This window comes from Rhinolophus sinicus, linkage group LG03 (genome assembly GCF_036562045.2).
Source record: "Rhinolophus sinicus isolate RSC01 linkage group LG03, ASM3656204v1, whole genome shotgun sequence".
NCBI lineage: Eukaryota > Metazoa > Chordata > Mammalia > Chiroptera > Rhinolophidae > Rhinolophus > Rhinolophus sinicus.
In genome coordinates, this window is record NC_133753.1 from 145,716,385 (window position 1) to 145,736,832 (window position 20,448).

The 20,448-nt window shown below is 41.5% G+C and overlaps 2 protein-coding genes across 6 annotated transcripts in view; both read right to left on the reverse strand.

Moving 5' to 3' along the window:
• VCAN (versican) overlaps positions 1 to 10,283 on the reverse strand; it is a 102,697-nt gene extending 92,414 nt beyond the window's left edge. For all 5 annotated transcript variants that reach the window (XM_019746375.2, XM_019746378.2, XM_019746376.2 and 2 more), the window contains exon 1: positions 10,227 to 10,283. The gene's annotated coding sequence lies outside the window, so the exon portion shown is untranslated. The remainder of the gene's footprint in view (positions 1 to 10,226) is intronic.
• The window catches only part of XRCC4 (X-ray repair cross complementing 4), a 342,504-nt gene that overhangs the window by 314 nt on the left and 321,742 nt on the right, over positions 1 to 20,448 (reverse strand). The gene's annotated exons all lie outside the window — the stretch shown is intronic.

Genomic DNA, 20,448 nt, shown 5'->3' on the forward strand with positions numbered 1-20,448 from the left:
GAACAATATAGATGTGTGGGACAACCACAACTGGGTAGGCCGTAGGAAGAACAATAAGGACCACAGCCTAAATAGCTAGTGGCTAGGAGCTGGCACAAGGAGAGAGGGGTGACCACAAAGTCTATTTAGAAACAGGAAGTTGGTCATAGATGGAGCAAGAGAAGGTAGAAAAGCAATAGGGAGAGATGGTAAAAGAGATTTGCATCAAATGTGAGGTGAAAAGGAACCCATTGGTGGTTCATGCACATGGTATCAAAACAGAGAATAAGGACTTCAGTAGGCTTTTTAAAGCATAGACTCAATTTAGTTCTTAGGAGGCTGAATAAACAAAATAAATGTATTATAAGGAACTTTACAAATTGACAAAAAGGACCAGTACTTGCCACGAATTTTAAAGCCATTCCAACAGTTCTAGAGTCTGCAGGGTAAAGAATGAAAGAAAACACCCTATCCCCAGAGTCAAGAAACCCTGCCCTGGCCTTCCCATTAATTTATTTGTGACGTTGGGGAAGACATTTAACAATCTTGGACTCAGAATGGTCCCTTCCAGCTTGAATTTCTATGAAGCTGTAATTATGAGAAGGATAAGTACCAGTGTTAGGGACCATCTAGAAATCAAAGAGCCAATCTCAGAAGAACTGCAGAAGGTCATTTGATCTCCACAGTTCCCTTCTCAGCTACATTTAGAACTATTCTATACTAGACATTGTTGCTTGGCTACATGTTGCCATTCCTCTTTCTCCTTTCCAACAAAACCGTGATTCCATTCTAGTATCTACCATCCTTTACACAGTTATATACTTTAGAGAAGCCTGGGTCTAGCTCCAGCCCAAGGAATTATCCTAAGGATATTCATTCCTTTTGCCAGAGATGGGTTTTGAGATAAATATGTGATGCAATATTGGTGAATGAGATGTGAGGGGATCTCTGTGGGAGCTTGAGAGGGTACTCCCGGGAAAGGTATATTCATCTTAATAAGAAGAAAAAGGAAGAGATGGTTGCTTTTCTTCACTGTACATTGTCACGATAGGGTATTTCTTCTCACACTATTGCAGCCATCTTGCATTCATGAGTGTATAAAATAGCCTCTGAGGATGAAGCTGAGAAAAAAATCAGGAAAAACAGAGATGAAGCCCTCAAGTATTAGGTCTAGAGTGGGCCATTCCCTTGAACTTCTTTTTATATGAGATAATAATAAATTCATTTATTATTTAAACCCAGGAAAATCAGGGCTTTCTGTTTCTTGTAGCTGAAGACATCCTTACTGATACATATTTGAGTTGGTGCCCTATGTAACTTCCTAACATCTTCTGTACAAAGTATCTAAATTCTGTATTATTTAGGAAACCTAGATTGAAAAGAAATAAATGCTATAAGAATCCAAGTCCAATTTGAGCTCGAGTTCAGTTTCATAATTTATGACAGCTATTCCTTTTTCCTTGATAGTCTTCTCCAATTGATTGCTTTATTTTATAGATCTTGAAATAAGTGTTAGAATCTCTCTAAAAACAATTATAATATTCTAGATATTTCCTAAAGAGCATTTTTTTAACCTGATACGTTATATACCTATTTTCCATCTGTAGGCCATTTAACAACTCACAATGAAAAGCACACAGTTGATAATCCTAAATTAACATTGACAATTAAGTTAATTATTTATCTATAATTAATGGAACATGTTAATAGACATTGTTAAACACTAACTGAGAAATTTGATTTTTGTATTTCTAGATATCCTATAAGATACCACAGCACGCAGGAAGTATGAGTATATACCAATATCTCAGTTCTATTACAATATTTCAGGGAAAAATAAAGATATTGATTTCACATACTCTATAGTTAAAAGTTTCCAAACAAAATAAAATTTTAGGTTGTATCATAAATTGTTATTGAAGAAAATGTATTCAATGAGTATTAATTAAATCCAAAAAAGAAACCTTCCTGTAAATGTACTTATAAGCAATAATTTAACATCTTTAGAGAAAAATTGTTCTCAATTTTTTTTTTCTGTAAACATTTATAAATATAATGTTAAAAGTCTGGGTTCCACTGCCAAATAGCCTTGACTTGAAGTTCTGAATTCTCTACTGATACTCTGATTTTGTATAAATTACTAACTCTCTCATTTTCAGTAGCTATTTAATTGTGAAAAGTAGTACTTAATTATTAGAGTGATTATGAGAATTGATAAAATAATGCATATGACATAGTTCAGTCATACACAATGTACTCAGTACTCAACATTTATTATTAAAATTACTAAGTCATGCATTCTACAAGTGTTCTTTTCCTGGTTTCCTATTACTAATAGTAAGAAGAAACACATGTGAAGCCCTTGGACTTGAAAAATTATAACCTGGGTTACCACTATAGAAGCAGTATGCAACTTCATGCTCACAAGAAATTATTCTCGAACTATGGCTATGCGCTTTGAATCATTACTTGTAAACGTGTTTTATCTCCTCTGTAGAACAGTAGGCGTCCGGAAGGCAGAACTAGTATTATATTGAACTTACTACTCTCACAATATTTCCATAGTGCCAGGTTCAGACCCTTGAGGAAGGTTTCATGACCATTGCCTCCACTTCCTCTTCAGAAACACACTTTAAAATGAAGTGCCAACAATCTGTAATGAATATGGGCAAGTAGGCTAATTAACACCTGAAATACATTTAAATGAGCCCAGCTGAACATTTACTTGGAATCGATGGGCATTCATTTCATTTCTCTAATTTTCTTAAGGCTATGTCCATGTTCATGGTTAAGGAACACTATTTGCCTTCTGCATTTGATCTTATTAAATGAGACTCACTAAAGCCTCTTTTTTTGCTTTGTTTTGTTTTCAGCACCACTCAGATCCCCATTTCTATTCTGCTCTTCCTGTTGGTCTTGTAAAGCATAATCTGTTAGTGATAACAAGTCTGTCTGCATAGAAAGACCTGGGAGATATGAGAGCCAGTACCTATATTTAGCCTTCTACTCTAGCTAAGTCAATGAGAAGAGGAGAAAGTCATTGAACAATCAATGGCTGGGGCTGTTTAATTGCCTGGGAGACACAGGAGACAAGGTCAACAGGACTCCTATCCATGAGAAATGTCTGCAGAGAGGATAAGGGTTACTCCAGGAAAGGGCTGCCTCAGATAGAGAGAGCCAAGGTTCTAGTAAACAGATATTTAATATTCTCCCTTGATCTTGAGGAAGCCCTGCTGAACACAGGGTGATTTAAGGACACAGACGTAGTAGCTTTGTCTTCCAGTCTTCAAATTAGTTACCTAGACAACCAATTGTCTAGGACACCTCAGCTGCAACGTGGATGTCGTGAGCATTGCCTATCATATTGCGCCTGGGTACTTTCTCCCAGGAGGAATTGCTGTAATGCAGAGAGAAATCTCATGGTTTACACATGAAATCTCTTGAATTTACTTCACAAGAATAATGGCACTATGGGAATTTATCACTAACCCGTGACTGGATTCTTGAACCCTGACTGGGCTAAGCTTTTTCATGTCATTGCCCCTTAGTACCGCTCTGTTCTCTGCCTGGAGAACTCCTTCCTCGTCAGTCTATTGAAAACATGCTGCACTCTCTATTTCCTTTCCCATGCTCAATTTTCATCATAGAACATATCACCATTATATGTATGTATTTGGGGATTGCCTTTCTCTACCTACCATAATATAAACTACAGGAGAGCAGTCTTTGGTATTTTATTTACTGCTGTATCCATAATGCCCAGGACACTCAGTAAATATTGGTTGAATGAATATGCCTATTTTTTACATAATTAGATGCATATTACATACACTACTTGATGCATTACTTTCTTCACTAAAATACAAATTATCTTGAGGAATGTTCCAAATCAGCAAATACAGTTTTTCTGTGTTATTTTTAGCAGCTGCATAGTGTTCCATTAGATGAATGTAGCATCTTTTATTTCACCAATTCCTATGATGAGCCATTAAGGTGTTTCTAAATTTTTGCTGTTAGAAAAAGTGCTGCAAAGATCATTCTTGTCCATTTGTCTTGGGTGACATTTGTACCAATATCTACATAACAATATCTAGAAGAGGAATTGATAGGTCAAAGTGTATATGCATTTAAATTTTTTTTGATAGCTATTACTAAATTGTTTTCTCAAGTAGATAACCTATTTACATTCCCACAGCACTATATGAGATCCAGTTTTTTCCACAACCTGGCCAAAACAAAGTTTCATCAAACTTGTTTATCTTTCCTGCTCTGATTGATGAAAAGTGGCGCAGCATATCATTATTGTTCTAATTACTATTTATTTAATTATGAATGAGGCTGAGCAACTTCTTATGATTAAAAAACATTTATATTTCCCTTTTTGCCAACTGATTATACATAACATTTGTCATTTTTTGATAGACTGTGGTTTTTTTATTTGTTAAATTTCTTGGTATATCAAAAGGGTTATTAGCTCTTCGTCTCTCATATGTTGTAGATAGTTTCCAAATGTGTTATTTGTTTTTGTGTAAATAATTTAATTGTTATCTAGTCAGACTTATCAATCTTTTCTAGAATGGCTTCTGGGTTTTATCTTTTGCTTAGAACAGGTTTTTCTACTCCTAGCTTATTTGAAAAAATCCCATGATTTCCTCTAGTAACTTTTTTAAAAATGTTATTCCCTACGTTTCATATTTGATCCATCTTAACTTTATTTTAGGATAACAAATGAGGTGGAAATCGACTCTTACTTTGACTGGACCAATCAGTTGTCCCCAAATCATTTCTTGAGTAATCCTTCTTTTCCACTGAATTTTCATGTCTATTTCAATCTACGAGTATTTTTGGACTTTCTCTTCTGTTCAATGAAACTACGCAATTCTTAAAACAATATGCCCCTATCTAACTCATTCGATACACTTAGAAGGAAACATGATTTATGTAATATTGTCATTATTAAAATTATATGATTAGATGATATGAGTCCCACATATATATTAATAGCACTTGTTTGTGTAATTTTCCATTTGCAAAAGCGTTTCCATAGGTATTCACCCTTTTGATTTTTATAACTGTATATCCAATTTGACACTGAAGGTCTAGAAGTTGTGTCTTACTCTGACTTTCTCAGCTGATAAACGCAACTCAAACTTTCTGATTCTACAATATCCCACGACACCAAAGTTAATATAAATTCAATAATTTAATAATAAAAAGATTATAACTTATATACTATATGTGTGTTTACTATAAACCATGTAATCTCTTTTTATAGACATAAGCACCTCTTAAAATTCTTACAAGAATAAGCTAGGAGATATCTATATATATATAACAATAACATAAATTTAAATGTAGATATACATTCATACACTTTAATAGGTGATAGATCTTTCCAGAGGAGTTTCAGGAAACGTAACTGACAAACACATTAAACAAAGATATATTGCACTAACCACTAAAATACAACCACTCCTGGCACACATTCAGTGATAAGAACTTAGCAGAATCAAAAACCTCTGGAAAAAGAGTGTGTGAGTGTGTGTGTGTGTGTGTGTGTGTGTGTAATTTACCAAGTCTAGCCTACCAGAGGAAACTGGCAAAAATTCATTCATTGAAGTGGAGCTTGGCCAAGACATTTACCTCTATATCCCCTTATTCTGATTCCAAACCAGAGAGAGCATGGGCTTTGTTTTGTGGTGAAGCACAGACCTATGCAACAATCAGCCTGTTTTCTCAGACCAAAGCTAGTAATCCCCAACAATGAGGGTTGTGAGTCCTAACTGGTTTCTCTAGTTGGGTGGTGAAATAATAGCCTACTAGAGTCATTCATTCTTTTCATCAAAAGAACCATGTATCTTGAGAAGTTCTGCTCAGTCACAGGGCAATATCCCATTTTCAATACAGTGTCTAGTGATGTTTGCCGATGAATAAAGTCAACAAAAATGTTTAAACCCCACTAGGAAAAGGGCTTAGTTTTATGACTGTTGGGAGACAGTGTTGGTTGATGTTTGTGCTCTCAAGGGCTCTGAGGCTCAATTAATGACCAATCATTAACCACAAAGTACTTGAACATAATAATGTAAGGAAAGAGAAAACAATGACTATATCTTTAATATCAATTATATTTGGCCTTAAGTTATCTTGTGAGGTCCTTTCCAAACAGAATTTACAAGGGTGCAGATACAAGTATCTTAGTATACTATAAACATTCCCCTCCAGTTTGTATGGACAGAGGAAAAGAAGAAACCTACGTCTGTAAACATATATAAATCTAAGGCGATTCGTTTTAAACTTCATTTTTAAAAGCAGGAAATATAATGTAGGAATAACTTTTAATTTCTTTTTTATCTACTAAGAAAAGCAAAATGGTAACTGAATTCTTATATAAATCCTTAGGGATTGTCTTGACTCTCATCCCTCTTCCCACCACCCACAAGAAGATTAAGGACTGTGGACTTCCTGCTGGAGGAAGTAATTGCTCAACCACTTTGGAATCCATTGCAACCCTTTGCAGTATTAGTCAAGACAGGCACACACAATTGTAAAATATCCCTTCCTTTACTTAGAGCTCAGGACTAGAAGTCAGTCTCTAAAATCTTCTGCTTGGAATGCTCTGACATTCCAAGTTACATATTGCCCAAACTGGGAACAGATTTTATCTCAGAAAACTAGTTGTTGCTGCCACTGGTACCTTCCTATTTTTATATTACGCTCACAACATCCTATTTTAGGACTTTGTATGAATGCTTTCACGAGAGAGTTGGCACAATTGCCAGGCAAGCAGTACTTAGAATAATTTACATCACAGCTTTTAGGAGTCAAAGAGAGGGAAAGTGGTCAATGTCAGAATTTGAGACTGAAGAGATCATAAAAATACTGTGCTTCCAAGATAAAGCGAAGCAGTAGGAGGGTTTATAAGGCAGCTCTAAGTGGCAGTGTCTCCTCTGTGGCACATTTCCCCAAGTCACTGGCTCAGTCGTTTCATAAATATGTGCTGAGCTGGGACTATGGGCCAGGCCGGCCCACGTTAAGGCTCCCGCTGCACAGGGACCTCAGCTACGCTCGCTCACAACCCCATTCATGTTTGCGTTCATGGAATTCTATCAGTCCTGTCAAGAAATGGGAATCTTTTGCCATTACAGACGAACTCTTTGACATTCTGTAAGGTGGTTATCCTGTAATTGACAAAAAAAGAAGTCTTTAAACAGACCTAAATGGATTTAAAACGTCAATATATGGAGCACAGGATAAACTCGTCTCATTTTTCTGCCAAAAAAGTTTGCTTGGAGTAAATGTTTGCTTCTTCTTTGTAGGAAGGTAAAAACTCCTCCTACTGCTCCAAAGAAACAAGGAAAAAAATTTTGTATTTTAATAGGAGTGTTTAGCGTCGGCTGGATAGAAGTTGGGTCGGCTCCAGCAGTACCCCGCTGCCTAAGCGAGGGGTGCGCGGCCGCGAGGCCCCCACCGCACAGCCTGGCCACGCCTTCCCCTACCCCGCCCCTGTCCCGAAGAAGAAGCAAAGCCCCGCCCCCACTGGCCTCTGGGCGGGGACCCAGGAGGCACCTTGCCAGCCTCCAGGCGGAGCGGATAGCGGGTTCCTCATGGCAGCTGTCTTGGAGCTCAAGAAGCCCCAGCCCACGTGGCTGAGGCTGGTGAACTCCCGCGCTGCGAAGAGGGCCGGGCGCGATACTCCCTCCACGCGGGCTGAGCGTGCTGGGGGGCGGCCCCCAGCCCTAGCTGCTCTAAAGGGCTAGTTCCTCCCGTGCCCTTACATCCCCACACACCGCTTCAGTCGCGTTTCTTGTAGCTCGTGGGATTAAAAAACGATTAAATCAAGACGCGAAATTAAGTCCAACACCTCGAAACGAACCCTGCCGGTCGTCTCCCAGCTGTCTGCGTGCATCTGCCCCATCTTCGTTCCTTTCTTTCTCCTCTTCCCTCCACTTTCCTGTTCCTTCCCCTGTCCTCTTTTTCTTCGTAGCGTCCTCCTCCCAAATTCCACGGTCCTCGTGTGTTGTGATGTAGACAGAATTTAAACTGAATTAGGGGCCCTTCTTTGGCAATGTCCGGGGGGCAGAGCCCTAGCACAGGGTTCAAGTGGTCATAGGCCTTAGTAAAATTTCCAAAAGGAAGGCCTTCTGTGTTATCTTTCCTAAAGTGACGCCCAAAATTGAGCATCAAGCCCCCCACCCAAAACCTGCACCCCAAACCTGGCCACATGTGTTCTTGCACGAAGCTGCAGACTACCACCGTATCCCAGCTACTCGGGAGAAGGTACTTCTAAACTTCACAAAGACACGGTCTCCTTCCCTGACCTTCCAACCCCCTATATTTACGTCGCAGATTCCAAAGTAGAAAACAACTAAAGGTGAAGCTATGGTCCTCCCTCCATCCTTGTGAAAGCGGTTCCCTTGGGATGGGGGGGTTCGTTTTTTCTCCACCTGTGCTGGATGTCTCCAGTAGGGGGCTCCCACACCCGCCACTAAACTCCATATTCCTAGACATCTGGGTTCTGCAAACCCTTAGCAAGCAACCGGGGGCCGATCCCAAGAAGCGCACCGCCTCCCTCGCTCCTCCCTCCTAGACTGGTTCAGCGGACAGGGGAGGCAGGGATTTCACACTAGCCATTCATTTGTTAGCCGTGGGGGAGGGGATGCATGAGAGAGAGAGAGAAAGAGAAAAAGAGAGAGAGAGAGAGAGAGAGAGAGAGAGAGAGAGAGAGCGCAAAAAAGAGAGAGGCTGAGCAGAGGCTGGGAGGGGGGAAGCAGAGAAGAGAAGATGGAGAAAGAGGGAGAAACAAAGATGAGACACGGGACACAGATAGCGAGACTGCCTTTCCGCCTGTGGGTGTGCGCACGGTGGGACAGCTCTCCAGGCTCCGCGTAGATTTCTCCACCCTCCCGCAGCATCTCCCAGGGACACTGTAGGACTTGCTGGGGCGCAGCTGGATCCGAGAGCAAATAGTTCAGGCTATGACACTATTTTTCTACTTCGCTCTCTGCTGCCTAACACACTGATCGCTCCACGCCCAGTGACACAGACAGGGAGAGCCCTGACGCCCCACTAGTCTGCACACACCAGGGATGTCGCCCGACAGCGCCCAAGCTTCCGCAGGGCGTTGGGGGACGCTCAGCCCAGGATGTCCCGCGGGGCTCCGGGCACACGTTCTCCGCGGCTGCTGGACCCGCTAGTAAAGTTGCTCAACTTGGGCGGAAAGCTGAGAGGGGGTGGGGAGATGGGAGGAAAAGGAGGACTGCTGTAGCCGGCGCGGGAGGTCTGGTCTTGGAGGCCCCAGATTCAGGTCCCCGCGCCACCTTTGTCTAGAGAGCGCTCTGAGCGCTGCTTTGCTTGTTGAGACCGGAGCAAAAGCCTCCCCTTCGCTCTTCAGGGTGAGATAAAATTCTTACACATCCCTGCTGGTTCAGGGCGAGCTTTTCCCGCCCAGGCGCCTCCCAGACCTCCGCGGTGCTCCAACAACCCCACCCCCATCTCCTGCTCCTTCCCGGCCGGCCCCAGCGCACCGCGCACAGGACAAAAGAACCCAGGGGCACCGGAGAGAGACTTGACAGCCTCCAAGTCACCAAGGAGACGCAGCCCGGGGACCCTGTACCTCCCCTGGCCGGACCTCCTCCCAGACTGCCTGCGGACCGAGGGGGTCACGTCCGCGCAGGTCCCAGGCTGCTGGGGCGCGGGGTCGTCCTGTCAGGAGCTGACCCGGAGCAGCTTTCCAGGAACGCAAAGAACTGGCCACACACCAGGGACCGGCAACCAGGTGGCCTTCACTAAAGCGGCTTCAGGGACTTGTCTGTGGGCAAGTCTCGGGAGTCTCCATTCAAACTTTTGCCTCAGCAGGTTAACAAAAAAAGATCAAGGTGCCAGGAGTCCCTCCCTCCTCTCCAGCTCAAGACCTGACGACTTTTCTAGGGGTTCTGTGCAATTTCCTTTCCTCCCTTCCCCCAATTCCGATAGTCCTTCTACCCCCACCCCACCTCGGGCTTCTTTTGTCTGGATCTTTTTCAGCACCATGGTCCCTCCGTATTCCTCTCTCCAAACGTCCTTCTGAAAGTTACCTGCATTTTTAAAGTGCATATATTTTCTAAACTTTGCCTTATAGCTAGTTCTCTTTGTCTTAATCAAAGTCTTCTACCAACTGCAAGGTACTTTTTTTCTAAGCTCGCTCTTTTTTCTATAAGTTTTTTTTTTTTTTTTTTTTTTTTAAGAGGGAACAAAAGAAACGTGATTACCTTGAAAGACGGCTTATTGCAGTTTGTGGGAAACAATTCACCGCAGCGCTGCGCGAATGGGCTCGGCGTTGCCCGGGCGGGTCACATAGGAAGCGCGATGGCCTGGGGAAGGGTGCTGAGGGTGCGGGGAGGTGCTGGTGGATGCGGGAGGATGCGGGGCTGGCCGCAGATCCCAGTCCCAGCGCCTGTCCACAGCACCTAATGTTCGCGGTGGTTGCGCCCGCCCGCCTGGAGTTCTTCCCCAGAAAGGCTTGGGGCAGCTTGCCTGCAAGTTCAAATGCGGGTTGTGACACCCATCATCATTATATCACTGTACCGTCAGCACCGAGGAGGAGACTCCGCGAGGAGGAGGTGGAGGAGGAAGAGGAGGAGGGCTCATTCACAGGCTCCTGAAGCGCTCCGCAGCTTCAGCCACTCCTAAGAGCCCAGGCTTGGAAAGCAGGCAGAGGGGCGGAAAGGCAGCTCCCCGCGCTTGCGGTAGGGACCGCCTGCCTCCCTCCGCAGGCACTCCCACCTCTCGCCGTTTCTTCCTGACAAGAAGTACCAATCGGCTTGGGGACAGCAGCGCTCCCCGTTCAGCGACTCACTAAGTAACATCGCGCTGCGCGCTAGGAAACCACTGCCCTCCCACCGCTTCCCCACCCCCACTTCTCCGCCCCCCGTGCTGCCAGTTCTAGGGTAGGGGAAAAGAGCCCCCAGGCTCTTGTGGAGCAGGCCAGCACTAGACAATCGAGGACGGTCAGTTCTTCTTGGGAGCAAAAGAAACTCTGTAAAATCAGCAAAGAACTTGATTACAGCGTGTTTAGCGGCCGCAGAGTCTGCCTGTCCCATGTGAGGGAAGTGCCATGCTCGCGGCTTCTGCCAACCTGAGACACAGAAAACGAGATCCTTCTGAGACCTGGAGGGAAAGCATAAGAATTCTCCACTGCCTTCCGCGGGAACTGCCCAATGGGGAGCCCGGCGTCATTGCGCAATCCACAAAGACCCTGGTAATAAAGGGCTGAACAGGAAATTCCCTTGTCGGATTCAAACAGATCCTCTTCCTCTGAAGGAAACCTACCTAAGTCTAGATTCTGTTTTCTTCGTTCTTCTTTCCCTCAGTCTTTCAAAGTGTCCCTCATGGTAGAGTATTTAATAATTTTTCTGAGTGAGAGTCTCCTTAGATGTATCAATCACCTTCCTTGTGGTCAGGAAATGAAACCATAATCTTTCATGTTTAAGTGATTTGTGTTTTCAGCCAGGCCCACCCGACTATGTAAACAACATCAACACATGGAAGAGTCCCCTGCATTGTGTCCAATAGGACCTTACAGAGCAAAGGGTCAACCAGTTGACACAAAGGATTTCTGCCCCTTAGACAAAGCCCCTTAAAGGTACTTTGTATTTTCCTTTTCTTTGAAGTCAAGTATGACTTTATACAAGGGGAAGAAAATAAGTCCAAGGTGCATATCAGTTTAACACTGGGGTTGCAGGAATGGATAGCAAACATTTCTTTCTACAAATATGAAGCATCTGCATCATTCTCTCTGGTCTCTACCTAGAATTACATCAAATACAATACCTCGGAACAGTGAAAACACCTTTTCACACTGAATGTGAATTGGCTGAAGTTCATACTTCAACACTTGTAGTAACCTAGACTTCTGTGCATGCACATTTATCATTTTTCTTTTGTTAGTTTCTTTTGCAAGTTGTATGCATCCTGCATGATCACAGTTTTTAAGTGATAAGAAATAGAAAGTTTTCCAGAATTTCAATCTTCAAAATGTGCATCTTTCATTTAAAAAAAAAAAATTATCAGCTCACTACAGTGATTGACATGACAATTATAGATGAAAATCAATTTGTTTTCATAATGATTTTTTTATTCTTAGTATGGTTATTACACTATCATCCCTAACGCTGAAATTCTATTCCATTAAATATTTAGAATAACAGAGTCATACAACAGAATCAGACTTCATCCTTCATATGGAACAGATAAGCAAATGAAGGCCCAGAAAGTGACTTTGCTAAAGTCACATAATTAACAGCAGAACTGGTACCAGAACATAACTCTCGACTCCTGGTCCAGTAATCTTTTCAGTGCTCCTCTTATCAACTTTATAATCAGAAAGGGGAAAAAAATGAAATAGAAGAATCTTCATTGAAATTTATACTCCAGGCATTAGTGCAGACCTTTCCCCGAAACACTTCAAAGTATGGATTATTATTCTCATTCTTAAATTTGAGTAAACTTAGTTGAGTTCCAAAGAGTTCAAATGTCTTGCCCAAAGCCACTTTCTAAGTGGTAGATCTGCCAACCCGAAGAGCTTATTATCTCTCCATCACCCTGCTTTCCCTTTATAATACAGTTAAGTAAAAACATTTCTACAAAGGAGATCTAGAACAGAAACAGGCAACTAATAGCAGATTAATATCCATTTTCGAGGAAATGTTAATAGTTAACATTCACTATAAATAATGCCATCTGTACATGATGGAAGACGATGAAAAATTATGGACCAGATACTCCTCACATCCTGAGATATTTTCCTTTATCCTGCCAAATGTGTTTCTCTAGCCCTCCAACATTTATCGTTCCTTATAATGCCCATTCCTAGACATTACACCTCTTGGCAGGTCGTCCTACAGGACAAAGGCACTTCTGAGGCTGACTTAACTAGTCAGGATGTGGACGATGTTGAAAAGCTTTACACTGCATGCCTTCACTTTACTTTGGCTTGTAACATTATTACTTAGAAAATTAAATACTTATTCAGGCTGTCAAATAACTAAAAGGAAATGACATCCCTGAATATCTCCTTTCTTTCTCTAAGGCATTATTTCTCCCTCTAGCTATCTATAATAGAGAAGAAATAAAAAGGAACGCATACCAGGAACATTCAGGAGCATCTACAGCTGTATTATTTCTATGTGATTGTCTGTGAGAACTTTTCTCTCTCTCTCTCTGTCTCTGTCTCTCTGTCTCTGTCTCTCTGTCTCTGTCTCTCTGTCTCTGTCTCTGTCTCTCTCTCTCTCTCTCTCTCTCTCTCTCTCTCACCCTCCCTCTTTTCTTTCCTTCATCAAGAAAAAGAGAATGAGAGAACAGTTATTTCTGATTTCCCCATGTCTGAAAAACCATTGGAAGCTTTTGAATGGGGAAAAGAAAATGTTTTGCAGCTTTTATAATTAAACTATGTTTGCTCATTATACTCAAGTCTGAATCAAACAGTAATTAAAATATCCTACATGTCCGTTTAAATCATGTCCTTGTACTGGGGACATTCCATATGTAAACTCCACAGTCTGGGTATAGATAAAGCAAGATCTTCACTCCTAGTGTTGGTGTCTATAAGAAACCAGAAGCCAGAAGCTATGCGCCTTGCTTCGTTGCCTTGATCTTGTCTTTAGGAACTTGGCTGAGGTCAGAGGCAACCAGCCAATGACTTGGAGAAGAAAGGTGTAGTTGGCAGGTGGGTCTCCAGGGAATTTCATTATCTTCATCTAAACCTCCTTCTGAGGTCCTCTGGGATCACATTTCAGTCTTCTCCTTTTTTTATTTATCAGGTGAAGTGTTCTGAGACATGGTATTATCTGTTGCTGCACTAGGGATGACAAGGTTTCAGTCCCATCCACATTCAGACAAGAGTTCACATTTCAAGGCCCTGATCTGGCTGCTCCTAGGCACAGGCAAATATCCTCTCTGGGTGGTAAAAGAATGTGACTGATTAAAAATGCACCCATAATGAATTTCAAAGACCCTAGAAAAAGGAAGGCAATCCTCTACAATTGCTTCAATAAAAAAAAAAAATAAAAAAAAAAATGACTCTATAGACTAGAAACAGATATTTTATCTGATACTTTAAATCTTTTGGTTTTGTTTTTAGAAAATGCAGAAATAATATAAGATTTTTGTTGTTGCGTTCTTTTAAAAAATGAAAGAAACCTTACAAAAGGCAATAATGGCGACAATCTCATTACACTTTAGCCTGAAGTATATAAATTACTCAGGGAAATTGCACACAGACAAATATCCTTAGAAAGCCACGAAAATTTTGATTTTCCCCGGAAATCAGATACTGATCCTTTGCTCCCCAACCCTCAAATCAAAATGTTACAGTGTAATGTTTCTTTCAGTAAGAAATTTTTTTTTTCTTTGCTGTAAATGTCCTGTTCATGGTCAGGCAGATTTCTCCAGGACTTAACAGGAAGACCATCTACATCACGAGGGAACTATGCGAGCCGGAGCCAAGTTCCAACATGGAGTGATGGGAAAGGCTGGGCTGCCGAGAGGAGATGACTTCATTAGGGAGAAGAGAGGCTCTCTGATTTGGTCCACACGGCAGCCAAATGGCTCAGCACATCTGCACTTACCCCTGGGAGGCTGCCTGGAGCAGAGTTTCAAAAATGCCATCGTTTTTATAAAGAAAAAAGACTGAGGCATAAATAAAGCAGTTCAACTAAGTAGAATTGAAGATAGTATCAATCTTACTCCGCTTCTTAGTCACTTTCTAAAACTCTTTTCTTTCCTTCCCCAAAGCCTGAAAAAATATAGGTCATTTTTTTTAATAAAGCATTTGTCTGACTGAACCAAGACGAAGTGAAGAATCTGGTTCTGAACACAAGGAAGCGGTAGAGATCTGAGAATCTATGTGGCAGGGCAGAGAACAACACAGAGATTTTCATTAGAGGTAAAACTTTTGCAGTTGCTGTTTATTTTCAGTGAGTAGAAGACTCCAGTTATTTGATTAGAGTACAATGGGACCCAGAGAAAAGAAGCTTAATGAAAGCTCCATGGATGGTGTAAAAAGGCATAATTAGCATCTCTGGTGAGCAAAGGTGGAAGGCAAGACAGGAAACAAAGAAGTTGTACATAGTGAGAAGGATGTTTGGAGAACTCCAGTACAGGTATTAGAATAGGGCATAGAACTAACGAGCAAGGATTCAATTATTATTCTATTAGTAAAAAGAATTGCAGGACTAGTTGACTGTCAGGGACTTTAGGTTCTTGCCATAAAATATAAGCAATCACATTTAACCCTGCAATTCAAAGGAGATCAAATATTTGCTATAACTCACAAAATAAAAAGAAGAGAAGAAAACTTATAAGATGCAGCGAATACTTGTCACAAACAGACCACTCTCAATTTCATTTCTATTTTCTTTGTTCAAGTCAACATTTATTGAGCACCTTCTATGTGCCCTGTTTTAGACTTTAGGCATTATTCAATAGGTAAGACTTGCTTCCCATCATAAAGGACTTTATAATCTCTATAGAAAAAAATAATTTATTAGAGTAGCTAAGGGTATGATTGATCTACATAATGACTAATGAATTTAGATGGAAAAAAAGTATTTTTGTGTATAGGTCCATTGAGGGGGCTACTCAGCCATCTTTTAAAAACATGCCACTAACTACAAATGGGTTAGGGAGCATGGTAGCTCAACAAATCTATCTCCTTCACTAGAAAATCTCTTTCATGCACATATGCTACCAACATTGAATCCCAGGCATTCATCTTGTTGTATAGGAAAAAATTGGGTTTCTTATTTTCCCATAATAAAAACAGTTGGTTAGATGACATCTACTCAGGGTTCATTTTAAGTTTCTAAAAGTCTTCCAGAATTGATAAATCAAACCAAAGGTGAATGGTGGGAGGAAAGCATTAAATGTCATCGCAGCAAGAAAAGGTCAGGGAAATTGGTCATTCCAAGGACACTACAGTCTCTGGCTGCTGGACACGAGTATCAAAGGCAGGCATTAGAAAACAAGAGAAAAGAATAATGTGATAAAAATTATTTTTCTTAGCCGTGACAAAGCTGAAATAAATTTATTTTAAACACAGTATTGAATTTACAGGCTTCTCTCAAAACTGCAGCTGTAATTGTATGATGGCTCTTCCCATCCCCAGTTTCTGCAACGTTTTGGGGGACTTTTTGTCTTTTTTTTCTCTATGGTGGTAGTTGCCTGTGACTGCTTCCTCTGTCCTACCGTGTTTCCCCCAAAATAAGAACTACCCCCCAAAAAAGCCCCAGTTAAGATCGCCTGCCAGAGGGGCACATTTAGTACGTTATGACGAAGTTCCAGAAGAAGATGACATGACTGTAGTTGAATAAATGTAGATTGTTGTACATGAAAAAATAAGACATCCCCTGAAAAGACGACCTAATGCGTCTTTTGGAGCAAAAATTAACATGAGACCCAGTCTTAATTTGGGACAAATATGGAATATCGCCTCATACAATTTCTATCTTTTCCCCCAAGCTTTGAGATATAATTAACATATAACACTGTGTAAGTTTAAGGTGTATAATGTGATGATTTGATACATGTATACAGAGGGTGCCAAAAAAATGTACATGCATTTTAGGAAAGGAGAAAACTGTATTAAAATTGTCATAATACATACCAATAACAAAAGATGAATACAAGTCATGTGTATACATATTTTTGGCACCCCAGCATATTGTGAAATGTTTACCACAATAAGGTTAGCTAATAGATCCTTTACCTCACATGATTACCTTTTTGTTGTTGTTGCTATGATGAGAACATTAAAGCTCTATTCTCATAGTTACTTTCAAGTACACAATACAGTATTGTTAAGTATAGTCACCATGCTGTCCATTAGGTTCCTGGAGCTTGCTCATCTTATAACTGACAGTTTGTACCCTTTGACCAACATCTCCCCGTTTCTACCACCCCCAGCCCCTGGCAACCACCACTCTAATCTCAATATAATAAAAAGGCCACTTATGACAAGCCCATAGCTAACATCACGGGGAAAGGTTGAAAGCTTTCCACACTAAGATCAAAAACAAGTCAAAGGTATCCATTCTCACCACTCTTCAACATAGTACTGGTACTCCTAGCTAGAGCAATTAGGAAAGAAAAGAAATAACAGGCACCCAAATCAAAGAGGAAGAAGTAAAATTGTTTTTGCTGATGACATAATCTTATATACAGAAAATCCTAAAAACTTCACCAGAAAACTTGATAGACTTGTTAGACTTGATAAACAAATTCAGTAAAGTGTCAGGATGCAAAATCAACTTACAAAAATCAGTTACATTTCTATACAGAGACAACTATCTAAAAAAGAAAGAAAGAAAGAAATCGCATTTATAATAGCATCAAAAACAAGACAATACTTCGGAATAAATTTGACCAAGAAAGTGAAAGATCTATATAGTGAAAACTATGAGACATCGAGGAGAAAAATGGAAGAAAACACAAATAAATGGAAAGATATCCTGTGTTCATGGATTGGAAAAGTTTGTTAAAGTGTCTATACTACCCCAAACCATCTATAGATTCAATGAAATCCCTATCAATATTCCAATGGCATTTTGTCACAAAAATAAGAAAATGATATCTTAGTTTGGGTTCCCACAGGGCCAAGCCCTGAGACAAGGATTCAAATGCAGGTAGTTTATTTGGGAAACGAGCCCAAGAAGCATCTATAAAAAAGTAGGGACTGAGATAGGAAGGGAAGGATAGTGCAGGGTGTATTTTAAGCAGGTTGCCTCCATGGGCAACTGGAGCTGATTCCCACTGGGGAATGCTGGGAAACAGTGGAGAACATGTACCTCAGAGGTTTCCCATCTGAGAGAGAGGGAATTGCAGCATTTACATGCCAGATGTTGGTTGATGACTTTTCCAAGGGGTATTAATCCCCTGCCACTTCTGCAGGTGCGCCAGCAGACTGGGCTCTGGGGGTCAGAGAAAGCTCTGAGACTAACAGATACAAGGGCTACAATGAGAAGCTGGGTCAGCATGCACAGAAACAATGAAGGTGAGGCGATACAAGTGGGGTACTGATCACATCTTTTATAATTCTCAATCTTCTAATCACCACCAAGGCTGGCTAGAATTGCAGGGCTGGCAACAACAGTTTTCCTACCTTAGTTGAGGCAAGATGCAGTGGCAAGTCATAGGATAGCAGGGAGGAGTGGGAACCCATCCAGTGGGGCCATGCCCCCACCCCAAGAACCTCCCCACTGCTCCCTTTCCCACACCCAGTGCTGCCTGGTTAGCAGGATCCCCAGCCTGAATCTCAATGCTTCTTCTCCCTCCCACAGATCTAGTTTGACTCCCTCACATATCTCAGCACCCAGGAAGAACCAGCTGGATGAGGTCTGAAAACTGTTGGGAATCAGAAATGAATTTTAAATTTATGGAAATTAAAGTCTAGAAGGACTGTAAATTTACCAGATGCAAAGTCCTCTTATTTCAGATTTGTAGTCACTGGTGCAAGCTCTGTGAGAGCAGGGTCTTTATATGTAACATTCTATAGTGCTGGGACTCAGCTCCCACTCCTGGCAGGTGAACGCAGGACATGGTGAGCCCAAAAAGGAACACCAACGGAGCCACAGGTAGGGGTTCATACCACTATATTCTCGATGGCGGCCAGTGTAGACACAAGGAGCAAACATCCGCCTGTACCCCAACAAGGGGTCTTTTTGCACCACAGTCTCGCTGGCGGCCAGGCTAGACACAGGAAGTAGGATCCACACCATCTGCAATCAGCACTTGCTAACCGCAATATGCACTTGCTAGCGTAGCCACGGCAGTTATACACAAAACAATAGTGGCTAATGGCCAACTGGTTACAGCTGATGGTCATCTAATAACCAAGCCAGCACCTTTCCACATGAGGCCAAGAGCCTGGAGACTGCTCTCTGGGACCCAGCCCTTACATATTCACAGTACACATACAGTTCCCTGGCACAGTGCCTGACCAATAGTAGGTGTGCAATATATATGTGTTGAACAGATGTGGAATGGACTATATCTGTTGAGTGTGTTCTGTGTCCCAAGAACTATCATTAGAGACTAGAGATGGACATAGGAATAAAAGATATTCTCTACCTCAAGAACCGCTACAAACTCACATGCCTTATCAAGGCCATAAGGATATCAAAAAAGAGTGGAATAGGCAGAGAATTAACACTAGAGAATAGTGAGGAGTGTGGTAAGCAAGAGAGACCCTGCTACTAACTTCCAGCCAATCATAAGATGGGACTGTGGGTCCAGTGCTTCCAGCTCTTAAAACATTAAATAAGCAAAATGAAACTGGTCTGTGGGTCTTAAGATTGTTACCATAAGTTAAAGTTAAAAGGAAAGGCTGATGGGAAAGGAGGAGAGGTAGGATTCATTTTATTCCCTTTATCTACTCTTTCCTTTTCTTCTTCTTTTTAACTTCCTATCATTAAACATTCTTATGAATCCTGAAGAGGCCAGTGTGTTCTGCAGAGGCTTAGGAAAGCGAAGAAGCAATGGCAGGGAGCGTTCCAGGAAGGAAGGAGACAGATACATGAGGATTTCTGAAGAAACAAGGAAGACTGGACCAAAATGTAGCAGGCAGCCAAGGTGCCCCATTCCTACCTGGCTTCTTTTCTTTGGGCCATCTGTCTTCACCCTGTGCCATCAGCAGCCCTGACTGTTCCAGGGGCCAAGAAAGTTGCTTTTCCCCTTACAGTGGAGGGATCCAAACCCCAGCACCCTAGTGGTCACAGGTGCAGCATTTTCCTGAGTGGTCTGAGATAATCACACTTAATCCTCCACTCGTCAAAGTGCGCTCGCCACAGTGGGCTATGCATGATTTGCTTTGTCAAGACAATGTGTTCTGAGATCTAAAAGAACAACTTTGTACTATTCACAAATAGAGACTGGCACATCAGCCTGTAAATAAAACAGGAAAGAATACCTATAGTGGCAAAGACATTGCATCGTTGGGAGGGGAGGAAGTGGGGAAGCCGATTTCAGAATGCTGACACCTGAGGAATAAGCCAGACACTTGATAATAATTGGGAATTTGTTCCTAAGATGACCCAGAGATGCCTAATGAAGACTGAACGTACAGATGGCAAGCAGAAGAACCTGAGACAGGATAGTGTTAACGTGGAAACAGGTGAATAGGTGGTGCTTGGAAAACAGTGAGAGAGGGAGCAGTAAAGAGCTAAGGTGAGTCCAAAATTATTTTTGGACTCACCTTAGCTCTTGAAACCAGGTTGTTTAGCAGATTCTACTCATTTTGAGGATAAAAATAAAAACTTGAAAGTTATTGTTTTTCGGTGCAATCACTGCCCAAACTGTTACATTAAATGTTCCCTTCCCACTGAGAATAAAGTTCTTGAATCTTGGGCAGATTCCCTAACTATCAGTACCCTTTTCTATTAATACACACCTGCTTTTACATAGTCTGAAATGCTAATCTCACATACTGTGAAGGCTTTC